The sequence below is a fragment of the Cydia pomonella genome, chromosome 3 (genome assembly GCF_033807575.1).
Source record: "Cydia pomonella isolate Wapato2018A chromosome 3, ilCydPomo1, whole genome shotgun sequence".
Lineage (NCBI taxonomy): Eukaryota > Metazoa > Arthropoda > Insecta > Lepidoptera > Tortricidae > Cydia > Cydia pomonella.
Genome location: NC_084705.1, coordinates 7,791,953 through 7,814,710, shown reverse-complemented (window position 1 = coordinate 7,814,710; position 22,758 = coordinate 7,791,953). Strand labels below are relative to the sequence as shown.

General features: G+C 35.1%; 1 long non-coding RNA gene across 1 annotated transcript in view; it reads right to left on the bottom strand.

Annotated features, from left to right (window-relative positions):
• Positions 1-16,184, bottom strand: part of LOC133515969 (uncharacterized) — a 40,491-nt gene extending 24,307 nt beyond the window's left edge. The window contains exon 1 of the long non-coding RNA XR_009799146.1: positions 13,587-16,184. This is a non-coding gene — a long non-coding RNA (uncharacterized LOC133515969). The remainder of the gene's footprint in view (positions 1-13,586) is intronic.
• Positions 16,185-22,758: the final 6,574 nt, after the last annotated feature.

Sequence of the window (22,758 nt, the reverse complement as noted above, 5' to 3'; positions counted from 1 at the left end):
CCTTCCAACCTAGAGGGTAAAACTAAGCCTTGTTGGGATTAGTCCAGTTTCCTCACGATGTTTTCCTTCACCGAAAAGCGACTGGTAAATATCAAATGATATCTGTTCTCTTCTTCCTCGCGTTGTCCCGGCATTTTGCCACGGCTCATGGGAGCCTGGGGTCCGCTTGACAACTAATCCCAAGATTTGGCGTAGGCACTAGTTTTTACGAAAGCGACTGCCATCTGACCTTCCAACCCAGAGGGTAAACTAGGCCTTGTTGGGATTAGTCCGGTTTCCTCACGATGTTTTCCTTCACCGAAAAGCGACTGGTAAATATCGAATGATATTTCGTACATAAGTTCCGAAAAACTCATTGGTACGAGCCGGGGTTTGAACCCGCGACCTCCGGATTGCAAGTCGCACGCTCTTACCGCTAGGCCACCAGCGCTTTTTTCAAATGATATCTGTTCTGAAGTTCTGTTACTCGATTTGCAACCTCTTTATTCCCGTTAAAACAAATGCTACCGAAAAAATTAAAAATGACATAATGTGGTGGATTTGTGAGCTATAATTATATACCACACATAACGCTTATCTCGTCGTATCTATAATGAATTGGGGCCTAAAAGAGAATCGTATTCCAATTTTTTGAAACGCTTGTATTACTTTCTATATTAACTAAAAGTTGCCTTAAAATTCAGCTTTTATACTAAAAACGGCTTTAAATATGTTAAATTAACAAAATATATTTTGACAGATGCTTTCGCGCCCAAAACGCTCTTTGAAAATTGTGTGACGTCACAGTTTATGGTTTGACACATAACTACATACACACGTAGAAGATACGAACTGTCAACTGATATTTGTCATTTGTTGTTAATCGCCTAACTGTCAACAGTGTCAATTCGAGAGTTGTGACGTCATCAGAATCTTCAATGACGTTTCGAGTTTGGTCACGTGACGTGTGCCAAAAGATATTTTAAATTCAATATTTACAAAAATATGGTCATTACAGGTCCCCTAAAAGTAGTTTAACGTGTTCTTATAATCCAAAAGAATTTATTGGGATACAATTATGCCCTAAGATTTGTAGATGGAAACAACCCTATTGCGTTGCACAAATGTGGGCACCCGCCAAACATGATTTTGGGTGTGTCATACTCAGGGCTAACACAGATTCATTTCTGTGAAAAAGGTGTGAAAACCGGAAACTGGAAACCGTTCTCGAACCAATAGTGAAGCCCTTAAGCCACACCCTATTTCAAAACCAGCCATGGATCTTTGAACAGGACCCAGCTCCTGCACATAAGGCAAAAACAACTCAAGCCTGGTTTCGAAGGAACAAAATTGACTTTATTGCCCACGAAGACTGGCCGTCCTCCAGCCCGGACCTTAACCCCCTGGACTATGCCATATAGCAGGTTATTGAGACGAAAGCCTGTGCTAAACCACACACAAATCTTAACTCCCTCAAGCGGGCCATAGTTAAGACAGTGACGGAATTAGACATGACAATCGTGCGTGCCGCTATTGATGACTGGCCTCGTCGTTTCAGGGCCTGTGTCAAAGCCAGAGGAAGCGATTTTGAATGATATTGTCATATGTGATTCCTGATTTTGTGTACTTCATTTTACTTATTATTTTATAATATATACTTTATTAAACTTTCGTTGGTATAATTATTTTATGTAGATAAAGATTATTGCAGTAACAGAATTTAATAACCAACTAGGTAGAAAACAATGCAATACATAAACACATAAATTGGATATGATGTGATCCGTTGAATGAAATTGACAATAAATAAAATAAATAAATAATTTTCTATCCCTAGGCATTGTGTGAAACTTCTAGTTGTGTCAAAATATCGGGAAATCAATAATATAAACAAACATGGTAAATATGTATCTCATTTCTTTTTATAATGGTTATAAATAGAAGGCCATGCAATTTTGTAACTCACTGTAATTTAATTAAATGTATCGTAAAAAAAAGTTTTAATTCTACTGTAAAATAGTACCTACTTTTTTAAAGGCTGGGCAGTAGGGGAAAACAGCGTTTTTTTTTGAAAAAAATACCGGAAAATCTGACTTACAAATTTGGACTTTCTTAGGTTCATTCTACTTAGAATCTTCTCCACCCTAGCATTAAAAAAAGATATCCTAAAATATCCATACCATTACGTCACATTTTAGTGTGAAAGAAATTTCAGTGTAAAACTAAAATTTCAATACAAATTTTCAAGTTTTTATAGCACGAGGATTGTTTATGCTAGTGATTCTGAGTTGGAAGAACCCAAAAATATCATGATGTGTGAGAATCAGATTTTTAATATTTTTATGGAAAAACGCTCATATTTCTCATAAAATAATTTATTAATAATAGGTACTTGATAATACTGATAACAAAAAAAAAATAATGAGTCTCGAACCCACATCCTCTTGCATGTATTTCCACGTACATACCGCAACGCTATTGAAGCCTACTCACGCTGTGCCAAATTGTCTACTACAAGGATCCCAGTACGACTGTTTGAATGTGTGAGTGATAGTTAGAAATAGAGTCAAGAAACATTCTGTCGACATTAAGGGGTAGTTTTTGTACAATGAAGTGTTCAATGTTTGTTTTAATAGTTCAATATTTATTTAAAGAGTGCGCTAAACATAATTTACAGTATAGAAATACCAAAGACTACTCCACAAAAAAATTTAAACTCAAAATTTGCAATTGTGGCGCCATCTAGTGAGGTTTAAGCTTTGGGTAACCTAGTCGAACCACCTTAATAGTAGATTATTGCAGAGGCCGGGAAACGGCAATTCGTGGGTGAGTTTCGACAATGAAGACTAATCTACGAATTACTATTTCTGCCGAGGCATATATCATTATAAGACGCGAGAAAATAAGGTAAGATAATCATTATTAAAACATCAAGCACCACTCGAACCGAACCTTCACATCAAATATAGTGAAATAGCCTTATAATTATATTGCCTTCAGATGTCAAGGCTCCAAAAGCAGTATTTTTTTAATAAATATACCCATATACTCATGATATTAAATACTTGGCCATGTGTTGTGAAAACCGCACATAGCCGTGTAGGTATCCCACCTCCTGTTTATTATTTAGAATGTGTAGCGACGCGAGTTGATGCGCGCTCCAAGTGGAAATCTTTTGGGATTACGGCGCCGTCAACTGGCGTAGGTTGGGGGCGCACTAGGGCCTGTGAAGGCGGAAATACAGTTTTGAAACTTAGTGAGACAGTTTGTTTATAATAGAGTCTTCTTCCTTCTTCTTCTTCCTCACGTTGTCCCGGCATTTTGCCACGGCTCATGGGAGCCTGTGGTCCGCTTGACAACTAATCCCAAGATTTGGCGTAGGCACTAGTTTTTATGAAAGCGACTGCCATCTGACCTTCCTACCCAGAGGGTAAACTAGGCCTTACTGGGGTTAGTCCGGTTTCCTCACGATGTTTTCCTTCACTGAATAGCGACTGGTAAATATCAAATGATATTTCGTACATAAGTTTCTAAAAACTCATTGGTACGAGCCGGGGTTTGAACCCGCGACCTCCAGATTGCAAGTCGCACGCTCTTACCGCTAGGCCGCCAGCGTTTTTTTAATAGAGTAAATTTAGTTAATAATTTCTAAAAATACGTTATCTAGTCATGGTTTGTCGTAGGCGGCCGCCGCAAGCAAGCACACATAAACAGACCAAGTATGTCGTCGATCAAAAATCAACGACAATGTCCGAATGATGGACCATTAAATACATTCTGCGCGGAAAATCGTCTTATACAAAAGGTTTAATTTTTTGGGTGCGGTGTACCTAAATGTAAAGTTTAGAGTGATAATAATGAGCAAGATACTAAATTCTAATACATAATTCTATACAAATGTATATTTGTCATTGGATTTACGAGTTTCGTAAGAATTTCTTTTATGAAATAAGCAGGTTTATATGATTATTTTTTACTTCCAAAATTATTTAAGTTTACAGTTGTAGTTACTGAATTAATCTTAAGTAATGCTGAAGAATAATAGTAAAATAAAAGTTCTAATATGATTATCAAACTTTATGGTTTTCCCATAATTATATTTCCTCATTCACTGCTATTAGGTATATTTCACATAGCGATACCTAGAAAAAAAAAGTCGGATAGTTAAAACAAGTTAACCTGTATTCTCTGTTGGAAAATGTTCTGGGCCTGAGACATTTTATTTTAGAAGATTTTTTCAGGAAATAATACTTATTGGTTTATCCGTTTCTGCAGTTATTTTACATTACTTTCTCGGTTAACGTTTCATGATATAAATAAGAGGATTACATGGCTTCTAAGCTTAATAAGTAATTTTTATACTACATGTAAATGTTGTGTTTAATTGAGTTTAAATGTAGCATAGGAAGGTACAGTGAGCTGCGACATTTCATAGAGAAATTATGAATGAATTCATTGATAAAGTCTCCATGCATTTTTATGGCTGATGGTTCTGGTTTTGGTGAGTGGGTGACATTGCACATGACTACTATTAAACGAACAGTTTCTATCACTATCCATGAAAAGTGGAGTAGTATGCAAAGAAAGAAGAATACAGATGCAACGATAACTTAAATTCAAAATGAAGTTCCTATCAAAGCTTATTTTCTCCTAGTGTGCCCAAGCCAGGCGGTCTCAAGCGCGGTCCGCTATGATGTACGAGAAGACGACGCCCGGCGAAACCTAAACCCGGGTAAAGCCTCCATCACGTCAAATGAATACTGAATCATGGCGGCCATTTGAATTTCAATATCTATCCCGACTAATGCAGGTTTTATACCACGCTCAGATCACCTTTCCATTTTTGGAGGCGCTTTAGATACCTAAAGAATTCTATTGGAAATTTCGTTGCAGTAAAGGTTTATAAAACTTCATGTGGCAGTGAGCTGCACATATTAATAGCCATCATCGCATGCACAACATGAAATATTTACAATAGCCAACGCGGGTAAAGCCTCAATCACGTCAAATGAATACTGAATCACAGCACCCATATGAATTTCAATATCTATCCCGACTTCCCGACTAATGCGTGTTTTGTACGCGCCCAGGCCGCATAGCCAACGTTAAAATCGTTCACGCTGCGTAGCGTATCGTAGCTATCTCTCTATCACTCTTCCATATTAGTACGACTGTAACAGTTGCGTTTCGTTCGCCACGGAGCGTAAACGATATGCACGTTGGCTAAGCATTCTGGGGGCGCTTTTGATACCCAAAAGATTCTGTGTAAATTTTGATTACTAAAAGTTTTTAGATACATAGTATACGGCAATGCATAAGTATAGACTAGTGGATTGCAAGTATATAATACAGTTACGAAAAACAGTTGAAGTAAATTGTAAATAATTATACTTCATTGGTAGCATTACATGACTATATATCCAAGAGATATAAAAATAGTATTTTGCTATCAGACTCAAGGACAATAAAAACGAGTCGTATTTCATTCAAAGTGGCACCTTACCAATGCGTGGAAGTGTAAAAATTCGCTCGATCGCTAGTCACGACCTCGCCGCACTTTAAATGAAGGGTGTTCGATGCAGAGCTACAGACCATACATTAAACCCATCTGATCCGACCTAAATCACACATATCCTAAACGGAACGTTTTAACCTTTTATTTTCATTTCAACCGTTCATTTATGCTAGCGATAAACTTTTCGTGACGTAAAGCACAAAACGCCGATCTTCGAATAAATTTATACTTATAAAATTAAGGAAAAAAAATTTAAAATAAAAACTTGAAATTTGATATCCGAAATTACGGCAATATATCGGTACATATTATTAAATATGAATTTAATGTAATTACATAAAAATAATAATATTTTTGAGCATTTACCACAGATTTCAATCAACCTACTTACAGCAGGACATGGTCCTTAGGACAGTTATATCATCGCATCTCCCCTCGCACCTAGCGAAAATTACTAAGTGACTTCATCACCCTTCCGCGAACATTCGGCAAACATTCACACCTCCAACATATGTCTCATCGCGTTCATAGATGCACATCATAGGGATTTGCTGGTCCTGGGAATTTCCCACGCGGGAATATTTTTAGGAACGTATCTGAGTTCCTGGATCAATTTGTGGAGCTAAATTAAACCCCTATAATTCACATCGCGTTATTGACGAATGCATTTGTGATTTATTTCTTATCTTAAAGAAAGTCACTTTTGCGCAAATAACACAGCAAAATATTTTGTGGGCATAAGGTTCGCTACCTACAGCCAAACAGTTTAATACTTTCTACTCATCCTTCTCATACTCTTTCTTTGCCCCATGTTTCGAGGAATATCTCTGGGATTCACAAAAGTGCCAAAAAACAAAACTGATATCTAAATAAAAATATGCGATTAGAAGTGATGTAATAAACAAATCACAAACCTCTCTTAATAGCAAACTATTTTTAGGCACTACAAAAAGACACTAATTATTACCAAATCTACTTATAGTAGAAAATATTATTTGTAGTAGAAAAAATCACCCGATATTAGCTGAACCGAATATAATGTGACTTCCGCGAGTAAGTAGAAGTACCCACAGTGTAACGTTCGCTAGCTAAATATCAGGTGCCGATCGAAGGGTCGGTGTTGAAGATTTTCACATCACTATAGCGTAGCCTAGACAGACGCAAAGAACATCATCGCCATTGCCCGCGTCGTACTTGAGTTATCCAGTTATGTCTGTTCGCCTTGTTTTCGTGTATTATCCTTAATAAAACAAAACCTTAATAAAATATAACTAAGAATCACTCTATTGATATCTGAAAACCGCATAAAAATCCGTTCAGTTGTTTTTGAGTTTATCGCGAGCATATATTCAAACAGACAGTCGTGGCGGAGGAGTTTGTTATATGTACACTATTTCAATATGATTAGTGTATTTAATTTAACACTATATTAGCCGAATATTCCTGGTAACGGGAACGTTCTCCCAGCCCATCACTACTTACAGCTACACGCCGTGACAGATACGGGGATGCGGCGGATCTTGGGCGGAAATTAAAACTAATAATTCAAAAAGTTTCCGCGCGACCGAGCCGCCCGCGCAGATTTATGGCCAGGCAGTCTAGCTCAGGTCTAAATCGCGATATTAACCTTTAATAGTCTCGGTGACGCGAGTTAGGACTAGATTTAGCTTTATACATATTTGAATAAGCTATATTTGTACGAGTATTTATGCATTCATAATAGTATTTTATACAAACATATTGTTCACAATACTTTTTCTACGTGTCATCTAAAATAATATTTTTTTTACTATGTATAAAACCGAAATAACTAATGAAAATTGGTAAGTATCTCAGTAGAATACTTATTAAGTAGAGTACTTATTAATATTACACCTATGACGTAAAATTAAAATTTTATGTATAAATGAATATGAAGTAGGTATAAAAAAGTAGTTGCGCAATAATTAGCGATAAAAAGCACGTTTGAAAGAAATTTTACTATCTTTTTGACATATGCTTTGATAGTATGTGTTTGCTTGCCGTGGATGACTTCGGGTGATCCTAGGACTTCCACATTCCTAGGCCAGCGAGGGAATGTAGCCAGCCTCATGGGCACTTTTCCGCAGTGGACGGTCCTTGGGAGACTTTTCAGGTTATTTTTCTTAGGTTATTATTTTGTTAGATTTAAGTTATTTAGATTATATTTAATTTTATTGTATTTTGTATCAGTGTAACCGTCATGTAATTTAATTCCTGTGTGTGACAATCTGCAAACAGGTACATACGAACCTTATATCACTGCACTGATAAGGTAAGTAAGAAGTACCGCAGAAATCAAATTCTTTAACTGTACATAGGTATTTAAAGGGTGGCCCAAAATACGTTGTATTTTTTTTACTGTGGTATATTTCTGATAATATTAATAAACATTCGCATTTTTTTTTATCAAAGTTAGAGATTATTTAGAAGATGTTAAGTTTTGTAAAATAATAATTTTTCAAAGCGTGTAGGTAAGTAAGAATGTATTCCTAAATTAAATATTATTTGTCAACATATTTTTATGCCGTCCTGTAATTACTACTAAATACATACTAATAAAGAGCTATATAGTGCTTACTTTCATAGTACCTAAGCTAGCCTTGCATTTTAGAAACCTTAAAATCAATATTGTCATCTATTTACAACTTAAACACCTATTCGCACAATCGGAATAGAACAAACCTCGAAATTTCTAGAACAGTCCTGAAATTTGGTATGTATACTATGTATGTAAATTAAAGGCTCCTTTTTCATGTCCATGCCATTACAAATTTGGGGACCTCGAGGAATCGCAGCCATCTTGGAAAATGTGTACCATACTGGAAAAATTCGCGTTTTACTCTATTTCGTTATTTTTGTAAGTTGAAACTATATAAACAAATTAGAGGCATAGATATATCTCATGTCATTGTATATGCAAAGTTTCATTACAATCCAACATGTAGTTTTAAAATGAAAACAAAACTCCGTTTGAATGGGAAGGTGAAATTAATCCGAGCTTGCTGCGCACTTCTTAAATATTAGAAACTACCATCCTGTTTTCGTTTCTGAGGGCCTACCGCGAACCACGTTCGACGTGTTGCCTCCCTGTCACACTTACGTACGAATATACAAGTGCGACAGAAAGGCAACACATCGAACGTGATTCGCGGTAGGCCCTCTGTTTACTATACAACGTTGATACATTCTTCATATCGGCACAATTCTTAGCACGTAATTAAGATTGCAGCTGAATGGTAGTGGTAGCATAATTACATAGTCCCCGAGCCACCAGATGGCAGATATTGTATGCTGACTGTATGGATGTATCGATGAGGGGCTGATCGCTGGAGCGATACGGGAAATATGTAAGATAATAATTATGTTGCGGTAGTAGAATCGTTTTGTGATAATAAAACTAAAGCATTGTATACGTATGCAATGCTTATAATAATACATACTGGATGTAATAAAAACAGTAGGGATCCGTTTTATCCGCATATTCGATATCGTGTTTTAATTAGGAAAAAGTACAAGAATTTTTTTTTCACGCAATTTATTTTTGGTACACCTTGTATACGCTTGTGCACTTGCGGTTAGAGAGGATTTGAAACTAACTTTGAATAAATCGATATCAATAGTATCTATTTATTTGAAATCGTTTAGTCTCTCACAGAGGTTAAGCAAGTGTAAAATTTAGCTATAATAATTATAATGATAAAGGGATTCAACGTTTATTTTTATCGTTCCCAAAATACAAGCTTTTATTATTTAAAGTCATATATTTCAGTCTTTTCCATAGTATTTTTTTAATCGGAAAATTAAATATTGAGTGTTAAAAATGAAAATGACGTTTCGTTAGTCGTATCACGAATATCTCTCATTCTCACATGAACATCTTGATTCTCTTTGGCCTTGAATATAGATCTCCTATGAACAGAAACCGAATCTGGTTCTCAAAGAATGAACTATTAAATTAGAGACTAATCAGCAAGAGGTGGACTCACGCTGGACTACATAAATACTGTTCTTTACTTCGTCCTGGCCCAACGCAGGTTACAGACATCATAATCGCCCGTAATGAAACAACGCGACGTCACGAATCCAACCAATCGGATTAATAAATTCGTCTGCCGCCGCTTTCACCGTCCCTTTTTGCGTGTGTTTCCACATTTTTCATCTCGTAAATCATATTTTTTCACCACCGTTTTTTGCGCCAGAGTCCTTCGGTTTGCTGGGGCGTACTGTCATTTTTTTTCCTCGGACATGGTTTGCACGGGTCTTTTCGCGTTTTGTTTTGTGCTGTAAGCGAATTTATGATTAATATCTAGGTGCCCGTATGAACGGGTGGAACTATTCGCTGATTTTGTTGTTGTGTTACGGTTTTTACTAAGCTCTATTAGAACGTCATGTAAGCTAAGGTTCAAATCGATTTCGGGTACGTATGGTTCAAAAACGTTCGGGAATTAGGGTCTTTTCTGTGGACATTACAACAGTTAACGATTTGCATACATTTTTCTAACACTTTCATCATACAACTTTGTATGAAGTAGAAGATTCAAAAAAGTTTTCATATGATTTATATGATTTTTATATAATGGTGATATGACCATGATTATAGACACAGCGAAGTGTTACACATTGTATTGGTCTCTGGATAATTATTATCCCATATATAAGAAAATTAAAATATCATAGCAACGCGCAACTTCCATAAAGTTTATGTCATTCTAGTACAATATCTTCTTCTAAACTTTATTTGTTTATTCTACTGATCTATGTTTTTATCTCGTAAATGGAACCATTTTTAAAATTCCTTATCAAACAGCAGTTTAAGCGCAGCACTTCATAAAAGCGGCAACTATTCTTGTAAATATTTAAAACAATAAAAACTATCGTAATCGCGGTAATATATAACTTTAATTACGCCGTTTAATAAAACGAGTGCCCAGCAAATTCCTTCAAACAACGCGAACATAACAAATGGGGGTGTGTTCTAAAACGTCAATTGTGATAACAATTTGATGTGAATCAGTGCGTCTTGCTCGACACGTGCCTTCATTCTAAAACAAGTGCGACGGACAGAAAATATGATACCCATTTGATATCAATGTCAGTGTCTGAACTCGCCTCGAGGGCCGCGGGAAATCTTTCATCGCGCCTTCACATTTTAATTCAGCTACCACAGAACAATTTAATTTAATTGCCAAATCATTAAGTTAAGCACAAACTAAGCCGGCAATAGTGTGACCGTATTAATAACACCAGTATAAATAAAGAAATCAATGACGTGTATCTATCTTCGGAAAAAATGGCGGAGAGTTACATTAATACGTGGTCATAAATTAAAGTGTGGCTTAAAATTAAGACAACAAGCTCTTTAATCTACAATAAATGGTCGTCGCTCCGAGACCGGTTCAAGAAAGCGAAGAAAAAAAAGAATAAGCCGGTTCGGAGCGGGTCCAAAATATGATAGGCATCCATAATAAAACATGGCGGCTTAAGCCTCTATCGCGCGCTCTTTCCCCCCTCCAGTCACCGCATAAGCGCGTCACGCTTTAATAAACTTGACCACATGTGGCGTTCCGCTAAGCCTAACCTTGATATCATACTTTGGGATATAGGGTGTCCTTGCTATTTTCTCGCTAGCCAGTTTTAATTCTGCTGTTGTTCTCTCGGTGGTTCATTGTCTCTTTCTAAACTTTAACTTTTGATTGTATTTTAATTTGCAATGGTAAATTATTTATGGCGCTTTAATTAAGGAAAAGAAAAGTGAGTTAAAACAAGCTTTTATTTTTTATTAAAAACCAGTTGTAACTTGATAGAATATGAATTGTAATGATGATGATGGGTGATGTGTTTGGTAGACAGAGTACTTGTCGGTCAATATTATCAATACAAACTTACAAAACTTCCGTGGGACTCAGACATCTGTACAAGTTTTTTTAAACAGTTTGAATTTTTGTACTTCGCTTTACAAGATGGATTTAATAAAAATCCTTCATTAAAGTGAGTTGGGGTAACTTCGAAAACGGGATAATTTTGAAAGTCACTAATATATACAAAACATAAATAAATTAAACACTTCATACTTAGGAAACACTTACGTTACTGCAACGCAACCTTGCTTCCTTCTTGTATTTTAGTATATACTTGTTATTACATACTTATTAATTTATTAAAAATATGCATTTTCGAAATTATATATTATCCTTTTACCCATTACATATTTACTAATTTTCAAACTCCCTACTTCAAAGTTATTTTCCCCCACAGGTCAATAAGAGTGGTTTTAGCATATCACAGCCTCAACATCATGTAACCGGTCCCACATTCCATTACCGCGGACACCGCGCTACGAGTATGGGCCTACCTGCTATATCTCAACATAACGTAAGACCGTTGACATCTTACTATATCTTTATGTACAAGATGGATAGATGGGAATTAATTCTCAATTTAATTCCTTCATCGCTTGATAATTTGCTTGGTTCGTTGTTAGAAAATGTGTGTTGTGGATAGTTTAGAGTTCGAGTATACAATAAACAGAAAAATACTTACTGTTTACTTTCGTTTGTATTTCATAAGTCTTTCAACGCGGACACCGCGATATGTTCCTTCCTGCCTATACCTTAACATGATGTAAGACCGTTGACTATATACATATTTATTTACAAGTCGGACATATGGGAATTATTTACTTCTCAATTTTGTTGCTTTGTTAATTTGCTTGTTATGAGAAACGGTGTGTTTTAGATAGTTTAGAGTTTAAAAGAAAAAAAAGAAGATAATAAAAATGTATGTACTGATTGCTTGTCGCTTGAAGCGTTTTTTTGTTTTTATTATTACGTGATTACTTACACCTATACAGGTACATTAGTATGTGTAGTATATCTATATTTGCTACCTATATAATTACGTGCCAACCGACCAGACCTGTCCTGCCTACATCTCAACATACGCTAAGACCGTTGACATCTTACTAGGTATATATTTAATTATTTATGTAAGACGGATAGATGGGAATTAATTCTCAATTTAATTCTTTCGTCGCTTAATAATTAGCTGGATTTTTTGTTAGAAAATGTGTGCGGTAGTTGACAATTTAAATAAGTATAAAATGAAAAAAAAAAACCCTAATTTATTATTTACTTTCATTTGCAAGTAATATATTTTACAAGTTGTCCACCACGGACACCGCGACCATAAGCACCTTAACCATCTTCAATATTTTATTTATCCATATAATTTTGATTGCATTTCTGCGTGTCTATGTAGGTATAGGTAGCGTATTTTGGTAAATTTGATGAAAGACAATGTAACCCAACCTATTAGTTTTACTTTTATATATCCTAAACATAAAACGATTTATTTACAAATATCATATATGTACATAGATATAATGTAGTACAACGCTGTTTGGCAATATAAGGCTATTGATATTCTCTTGATGTTTATGCATAGCGGCAAGATGTATAATTGTATAGGTGGGAATTAATTCTTAATTTAATGTTTTCGTCGTTTGTTAATTTGATTAGTTTAGTGATAAGGAACGTGAGTTATGAAGAGATGGAACATAAAATATAGATATACCTATCTACCTAGAAATAATTTTTAAGGAAAACAAAGTAACCTTTACCCGGTTAACTAATTAAAATTGATATTTCGCAAAGTTATTTTTAATTTTATGTGGGATGTAACACTTTCTTTGTTTATATACTTATTTTTGTATACCCACGTGTTATTAATCTTATTATTTATATACATTTGATACATAACCGAAACACATTTACTGAAATTCGATTTCTTAAAAGACGTATAAAGACGAAGGATAAATTTATACTACTTACATACCTATCAAAATATTTTACCTTTAGTTTCTACGTTGGTATACAGAAAAATACCCTAATTTACAGGATATACGTACTTACTAATATGTATTATGTATATATTGATGTATAGTATAAAGATATACATATAATACGAATATAATCCAATGATCATATTATTGATCTTATTATGATGGACCTTACAAGTGTATAAAATTAGGCATGTTGCTTTAAGCTCAGTGTAAATAAATGGTCTCACTTACGTGTAATTATTAAGTTATTAACGATAGATTACATCTCACGATACTTTTAATTACACCCATTATTATTCACATATTTCTCACTGGCACTTGCAATTTCATCTACACACTGAGACTGTACTGCACTCACTGAGATGAAAACGAAACCAAATACTTTTTGCAATATTCAAATATCGGCAGGTGGTCAATTGTTACAATTGTAACGAATGTCCATTGTTTCTCAAAGATCGAAATGCGCAAAGTTCTATTCAAGTCCGGTGGTCACTTTCTCTGTCCGTTTTGCGAATTATACACCTTTACTTTTATAATAAATGTCCCGTCCTAATAGTCTGTTGTTTTGGTGTTTGCGGCCAGTGTGCCCTCGAGTTGGTTGTAAATCTGTAAACACTTTCTATTGAGTTAGAGTGAAAGGAAGAAAGGCCGTACCTGCTACAATTTTGCATGGTTCAACAATTGATGTTGTAACAGTTCGCACTCAAAGGAGTGACTGTTACAAAATTTCTTAACGGTATTTTTTAAAATAATTCCTTCCTTATGGTTAGAAAAATATCTATGCTACACTTTTGCAAACGATAGGTCCGATGCGAAATTTAAATTAAATAAGCGTTTGTTTTTTTGCCACTTTTTTCTATATGACCTAATTTGCCAGTTTTGTGTTATTTTTGGTCTAGATCGCGAGCCCTTTTCATCGTTATAGGAGAAAAAAAGTGTCCCAAAATTTCCATACATTTTTCATACTTTCCTTTTTGTTACAGCCATACAAAATATATGGGAAAATGGTAACACAATAGAAAAAAACGCTGGGACATTATTTTATTCCATTAAGATCGAAAGAGCTAGTGATTATGATCAGGTAGAAAAAAAAACAAAATTTATGAAAAAATACAAAATGAATGTGAGTGGTATTTTTTTTAAAACGTTAAAATTTTAAAAAACAATATATATTTAAAAGAGAAATTTTTAAACAGATATTTTATATTATTTGCAGACTATATACACCCGCCTCCTAGCCTAGTCGGTGATGACCCTGCCTACGAAGAAACAGGTCCCCCGAGTTCGAATCCTGGTAAGTGCGTTTACATAATTAGGTATTTATAATATATCGTCGTCTAGTATCCATAACACAAGTCTTATTGAGCATACTGTGGAACTTGGTCGATTTAAAATTGCCGTATAAGATTTATTTATTTATAGTTTCGCGGATATGTACAATCAGTTTATCGCCTCGTATCGTGCGGTGGAACAGATCCCTAACTAAAACTCATTAACTGGCCACTACAGTAATAACAGATGTTCTGGATTTTATTAATAACTTTGATATGGGACAAATAGCTTCCAAATTAATAGGTCTCGATATAACCAGATTTTAATATTATGTTAACGGCATTGTACCTTATCTTATCAAATTTAGTTAGGTATGTAAAGTGTTTTGCCACAATTCTATAAATTTTACTTATATAAGTATTCCTTTTTTTTTCACAGGATATTTGTGCGCCAAAATCAATAACGGAAATAAGTGCGGTTTGCAGGTATGTTAAGTCACGCAATGTTTTATTTGTTGACTATTCTCTTTTACTTTATGATAATAACAAAATAAAATACCCTCCCATGTCAGATATGTGCTGATATGATGTGATGATATGTACCAAAGTATCGGTTAACTAAACTTTATGATAATACATTCTAGTAAGTAGATAGGTATCAGAGTTTTTTCTTAACAGTACCTAACGATATTATAACGAAGTTCTTGTTCAAATGTCCAAAATACCGAAGACGGTTTCGAAATCCTAAACTGGATCTCCAAATACTCAACTCGTTCTTGACCCACGGTGTAAGGGCAGGAAGAACAAAGCTCCTAATTCTATTGAAACACCATTATCTAATAACACCATGCCCCATCCATCAGATGCGTCCCCTCAGTCAGTCATTAATCAAAATCTATAAATATTACCGCACAGACATTTGTGTATCGAATTTCTTGTTTTTTATTCGCGTCTGTGTGTGAGGCGATATCGACGTAACGGTCTGTAACAACAATTTGATTAATAGATTGAATATGGTCGGATATAAGTTTGCTGGCGTGAAGATATTTTAGGGTTTGACATAGATAATTTAAAAAAACTAGTATCAAAATAAGTGCAATAAGGTTTGTGTTGTTGCTGGTACCTACTGATTCCTCAATAGGTAGGTAAGGTCATACTTGTATCGTTATTCAAACGCCTGTCAAGTCTAACAAGCCCTTGATGATCGTTTGTCCTGCGATATTTGTGTTTATTAGAAAGGGACAACATGTAACTAAGGTTTGCTAAGTTTTATGAACAAGGAGGTTAATACCATAACGTTATATACCATAATGTTGCTGAGAAACATTTCTATCTCTGGAAGATAAATGAGTTATTGACACATTACTCAAATAAATGCCACTAAAGAACCTATTTAAAATAAAATAAAGTGTAAGAATGGTAAATGCCCTAGTGCTTGACAGGCTAGTGCCAAATAGATGACACCCTTCTGTCATTATTGACAACCACAAGCTTAAATATGATATGTAACTAGGACTGGGACAGTGACGAGCATTTGGAAGTCGAACTTATATCTATAGAAACCTTAAACTACAAGTACGGGCACCTAGCCTTATGGGTAGTAACCGTGCCCACGAAGCAGGAGGTCCCGGATGTGAATCCTGATAAGAGCATTTGTTTTTGTAGTTGTCACGGATATGTGTTCCTGGTTGTTTCCTATGTATATAAGTGTATTATATTCACAGGTCATACTGAAAGTTACTATAATCTCATAGGCTGTACATATGCAACATTTTAGTATATCTTTACTTTTCTAAGTCTTTTGTGATAATGCGTACAAATTTTCATTTAGATGGGATCAACCTGAAGAGTATATGGCCTATTTTTCCTTAGGCACTTTTTGTATGAAAATCAGATTTATGAATGGCGGTTATTGTGAGCTATTTAGATTCATGTTTTCTGACGTACCTATACGGGTACATGTAGTTTTTTTTTACTTGACTTGTTTATATACCTATAAGGTTGTCAGAATCTGCCGAGATGCAATATTTTGGGAACTTTTGATCATTGACCACACAACTGAGACGTCCGTCTCGATTATCCTCCGTAACAGATTAAATACGAAAATACCTAAACTTATAAAACCTACCACATACAAACAATTACACAAGATGTGGGCTTCATTATAAAATAATACTCGAAGCCTGGTATAACTTTGTTGTCGAATGAGGGCACATAGAAAGTAATACCAAATTCTACCACGAAAAAATTCTCGGATAAAAATGATAAAAACTCTCGACATACAATTTTAAAACTGCCGGCTTACGTATTACATAATCCAGTTCAAACGACTCATCTCCTCATTACAGTAATGAACTAATCCTTAATTGATCTTGCAAATCATCATCCTCAACCAATTTGCCGTCATCACCCCGCCAAAGACTAAATCGCCCGAGGAACTGATACCTTGCAATCGTTCCGTTACCTACATAACGACGTATATTACATGGGGCTTCCTAACTTATACGCCGTTGTTCTACCACACCCGCGATTTCTAAAAGCATTAGCGGTAAGTGCCAGAACATAAAGCTGATAGGTATGCAATATGTCTGATCGGTCATCAATCGCGACTGATTCGAATACCGATGGAAACAAGGCTAATAGAAATTTAGCTTTGTTCGCTTAACGCCTTTTGATTTATTAAGCTATGTGGTGTTAAGAACCGGTAAATGTCGCGTTCGATTATACTCGTATCCATCAATTGTAAACAAATTATTTAACCATATATAATTATAGGCATATTAGATATGCAGTTAGGTTAGGATAGTGTAAGTGACTATACAAAGGGTATCAAAGTCTTATTCAGATAAAGTTCGTTGCCTTCAGGAGGTTTTTTTCACCGAAAAACTACTGATAATATGAACTGTATGTTACGGAGTTCAGAGACATGAACTAAGTATATTAATAGACTAATATTTTTATACTCCCTTGTGATTGCCGTAGTATCTACCTAAAACATAATGAGCTCAAAACTTTTAGAACACCGTATAAAAGCGTATGTATTTTGAAATAGGTATCGGTTTACTTAGCAATTCATTGTCTAAAATAATGAAAACAAACGTTCTAATAATTAACGCAGTCAAAAACGAATTTAAAACAGACACAAAACAAACAAATGTCGTCGTTTAACATAACAATAGTACGAAAATTCCTCAAAATCAGATAACTATCCCACGAATAATATTAGGACCCCACCCTATTCGGGTATGCGGGCATGCGAGCCATGTACTACGGCATGCAATCGTACATGCATGCATGCGATGCCGGTGGCGTGTATACTCTGTTCTCGTGTGTCGACATGCATTTGTCACCATCATCGATCGAGGCATCACTTTGCGAGAAGCGTCGTAAGATCGTTTTGTTCGCATTGACAGATCGGTAGCGGTATATGAAACACAGAACATTTTAATTGGCATGGGTATGCCAGTTGAAATAGACCGTGACTTTGTTGCAGACAGGTTCGTTATGTAATTAAATGCCGAGGATTGACCTAGACTACACTACTCTGCATAAGTTTTACTGAGGGGACTTTTAATCATATTTCTAGTTTTCTATGGGTAATTAAAGAAGAGCTATGACTATGACACGATTACTTTATCAGAAACATCATAAAAGGGAAAATAAATGGAAGGAGAGGGAGGGGAAGACCAAGAAAAAGTTATATGAGCCAAGTAAAGGAGCTTGTAGGGGCCGTATCATACCAGGACACTAAAGGGCTGGCTTCGGATCGACCAAGGTGGAGACAACTTCATCAAACTGCACCGACAAGCCCCTAGTTCTTAAATTGAATGAATGAATCATTCAAATCGTTCAGATTCCATTAATTTTAAATCAACTGAAATGCGGCAACATTCAGCTATTTTTATAAATTTTGTTTATAAATACATAAATATTAACAAACATCCTTACACATATTGACTAATAATGTTTAAGTCCCACAGTAAGCTCAAAAAGGCTGTGTTGTGGGCTTGTGGGTACTCAGACAACGATATACATAATATCCAAATACCTACTTAAAAACGTTAAGTATATTCATTTCAATAGAAATATAAATACAATACATCAAAATATTTTTTTCGTAACTATATAGAGCAAGAGAAGATAACTGACACAATGTGTAGGTATAGTCATAAGAAGACGTTAATAATCTTATTGCAATGTTAGTGAGTTCAATCAAAGGCATTGAATTGCCGTTTACAGTTTATGGAATGTTTTAATTACGATTAAATTATATATGTTTTATTCATTTTCAGTTTAAACGATTCCCCTATTAAAAACCCAATTTCATTTAAATGCAAGTATTTCTCGTTTGCACACATCACCTGCATTAAATAAGATATTATATTGGTATCAAATATAACTTTTCTAAATAAATCTATGCCTCAAGCACTTCGGCTGGCGCGCGCGCGATTGGATTATAATCGAGCGATTAAGACGTTACACGGAACAATCGCGCGCGCATTTACACGCCACGCCTGCGCACAAGTCTACGCGTTTGTTTTATAGGTACTACTACTTTATGACTAACTTTGCGATTAAACGTGTAACATTAAAGAAATCTAATCATTTAAATAAATTTAAATTAAAAAAGCTGCTTAAAAAAACTTTGATTATTTGGATAAACCTCAGTAACGGCCACGTTATACCATGCCTTAAATGAAATTGCCTCACACCGCGGTACTATATTGACAGTCTAGTTATTGACAGAATCTCAATTTAGCGACACGATAAACAAATGTTTAATATGCGGTTTCCATGGTTACGCCAAAATATTTTCTACTCACCGCCCTAAGGAGCACACACACAAAATGTGTGATTTCCGTATCAAAACGTTCCTTCTAGCTTATTTTTCGATTATTTAGTGGAAATTACGTCTAACTAGGTCTCAAATTATATACCGTATACTACGACTGCACACTTAATATGATGTTATGGCTCATCACCTCCATGAAAACTTAATACTAATTTAAATTATCTCGTTTTCTCGCTTTTTTCACTTCTCCGTCAAACGCGTGCATCGCGGCAATGGGCGGGCGTGCGTTCGCCGACCATTGATTATAGATTAATGGCGTCAATCATTTATTGTGCTATTCATTACGCGATGGGGATGGATTACCATTAGAACTGATGTTTTTGTAGCTGTGGCATGGAGTGGTTGTGATTTTAATATTATCTAGTTCATTGAATGATTAGAAGATTGAGCGAAATAAAGCGGAGCAAGAAAAAGCTATAGTAGATATTACTTATTTGTCCTTAGCAAAAAAATATTACCCAACAATAGTTGTACGTTACTGTACCTACTTAAATTGCATTGTACTAATTAGAAGCTATGCGAAATGTTTTTGTGGCGTTTAAAAATGTATTGTACCTACTAAACGTATGAAATACAATTTTCTGCCAGATCTAACATCTGATAAATAGAAAGTAATAGAAAATAACCAAGTAATTCATAGCACTTCACTGCGTATTTGTTTTATTAATATAGGTGCACTATTTTTTATTGTTGTGCTTAGATGTCAAATTTGGAAAACAATTTCAATATACAAGTGACATTATTTATACAAAAAATTATGACAATGTTACAAGAATTACTAAAACCAAGAATCCCAAACCGTAACGAATTGGCGACTAATAAATAGAGAACATATAGAGTCTGACTCAGTAAATTAAACCTTATAATTAGGACATGGATACGATTTGGCTTGCAGTGTATCCTAACTGCATAGAACATTAATACACTTGCTCTTTTTTGCTAACCAGACAATTCAAGAAAAATGCAATTCGCCACTTTCTTAAACAGCTCGCTCGCTTAATCGCCAGCTTTCCAATCAAGCAAAAGCTACAACTCAAAAGCACGTAGGCGGTAAAAACTCCCTTTGTTGCCGCTCGAGCAGGCTGATTTCTTAAATAATGTCGGTTTGTGTAGGTAGGGCCACATAGCGGCAGGCATAGGCGAGCGCGGGCAATCAGTCTTATTCCGCGCGGACGAGTACCGATTAGTCAACGCCGGCTGCAGAGACAACCTCCCTCCTCGAGGGAGGTATCGATTGCTCGTAATCGATTTCGGTCTGCGAATCGATTGTAAGATATTTTAATTAAACTTTTTTGTGTAATGCGCTTTAGTGTTGGATGTTTAGCCGGGGCACAAGTATTTGCTTTTTTGAGTGGCTTGTGGATTTTTGGTTGGAATCGAATCGTGATTATTTGAAAACAAAAGCGACATAAGGGTAGATGACGACAGTATATTTCAGACTAGAAATATGAGAATAAGCCTTTGCAAGGAAGGTATTGCTCGTAAACGATTTCAGTATAAAAATCGATTGTGTGGCTTTTTAATTACAAAATGTTTGTGGATGATACTGGGGTTAATTTGTTTAGCCAGGAAAAGGTAAATGTAGTTAAAGGTAATGTATTATACGATAAAATATGATTTCAAGTAATGTATGTAAATACACGACGTGTCGGAAGCCGGTGTTGCTCGAAGGTAAATACGCTCAATATGTACTTACTTAGGTATCGTAATTGTATTTGACTAATACTTATATCCTTTTAGTAATTTTCACTTAGGTAACTAACTTTAAATTGTTTTAAGTAGATAGGTAAATAGGTTTATGTTGTTATATGGTGTTTGGATGTCAACAACGAAAATATATTATCTAGTATTTTCTACTCCCTTTTTATATGACCTTCCATCTGATATTGGCTGGTAATAGCCTTTATCATTATTTCAGGTTGGACATTCTACATTTCTATACAAAAGTGGCCAATAATGGGGCATTAAAATGATGGCCGTCCACTTTGTCATTAACCTCTCGACCATGATGATGTTTGATGAAATTGCTATCAATAGCTTATAATCTCAAATTAGATGTAATTTCGTTGGCCTCCAGCCCGCGTGGTTGAAATAGGTACCTTTACCCAACTACATATTTGCAGGTTTGGGCTATAATTTCGCGTTTATGTAACCTTTGGGCAAAAATGTACAAGATTTATAAGTAACTCTATTTATCGTAAACCAAAACTTGTAAAATTTCATAGTTTTTATTCAGAATCATTTTAAAACAAGTATACAATTAAAACCACTTGTCATAAAAACTTCAACTTTTAATCTCTGGCCTCTGAATTCAAAACTCCTTCTTTATCGATATTTTTCTTGAATATTTTCATATTTTTAGTTTTACCCCAAACATCCATTATACCAATACAAGCGGAATACCAATATAGGGGTAATTTTCACTTGTTTCGTGGTTGAAAATGGATAATCAGTTAGATATCTCCTGTTATTTACTTATCCGCAACTCTCCTTTATCGAAACTCATTACCTGTATTTTATCCACACGACCAGTTATCTCCACTTTTCTCACTGCGGTATTATAATGAAGAGTTTAAATTTAGGCGTAATGGTTGACCAATAAGATAAAGCCGAGAGGGCTACACGAGCAAACAATACTTTGCTGTTGCATTTAACTTTAGTGGTAAAGAAATAGGGGTGAAAATGGAAGGGCGGGAGTGTGAGTATAAGGTTGTGGACGGGTAATGACGGACGCATGGGCCGCCGCATACAAAGCAGTCGGCTACCAGAATAAAGTTATCTTGCGATACATCCCCGAATTAATGGCCAACTCGTTACTTGGGTATTGAGACGTTTTGGATCACCTTAATGGTCTGAAGTCATCGAACCTTTGAATATAAACACGGTACAACAGACCGTTGGCTCAGGAATTTAAAAGTTTCTTTAGGTTGTCATAAACTTTTACATACATTTTGTACTGTACTGAATCGACAATACGTGTATCGAAAAGTTTCTTTATTATTAATACTACTTTCTACTATTTACTCTAAAGACTTAAAGCTGTTTTTAATGTAAAGTTACGACAGTTACTTATGAATAATATTGTTGCCATCAAAAATAACCTATATAAAATTTAAAGCTTTTGCGTTTTGAAGACATATTAAATCATATTTATTACCGGGTCTATAGATATGATTTAATATGTGTAAAAATAACCTACATATTTATTAATTTACGCAACCAAAGTAGGTACTATATTAATTTCTTTATCGATTTCCGACATTTCTCTGAACTAGCAGAC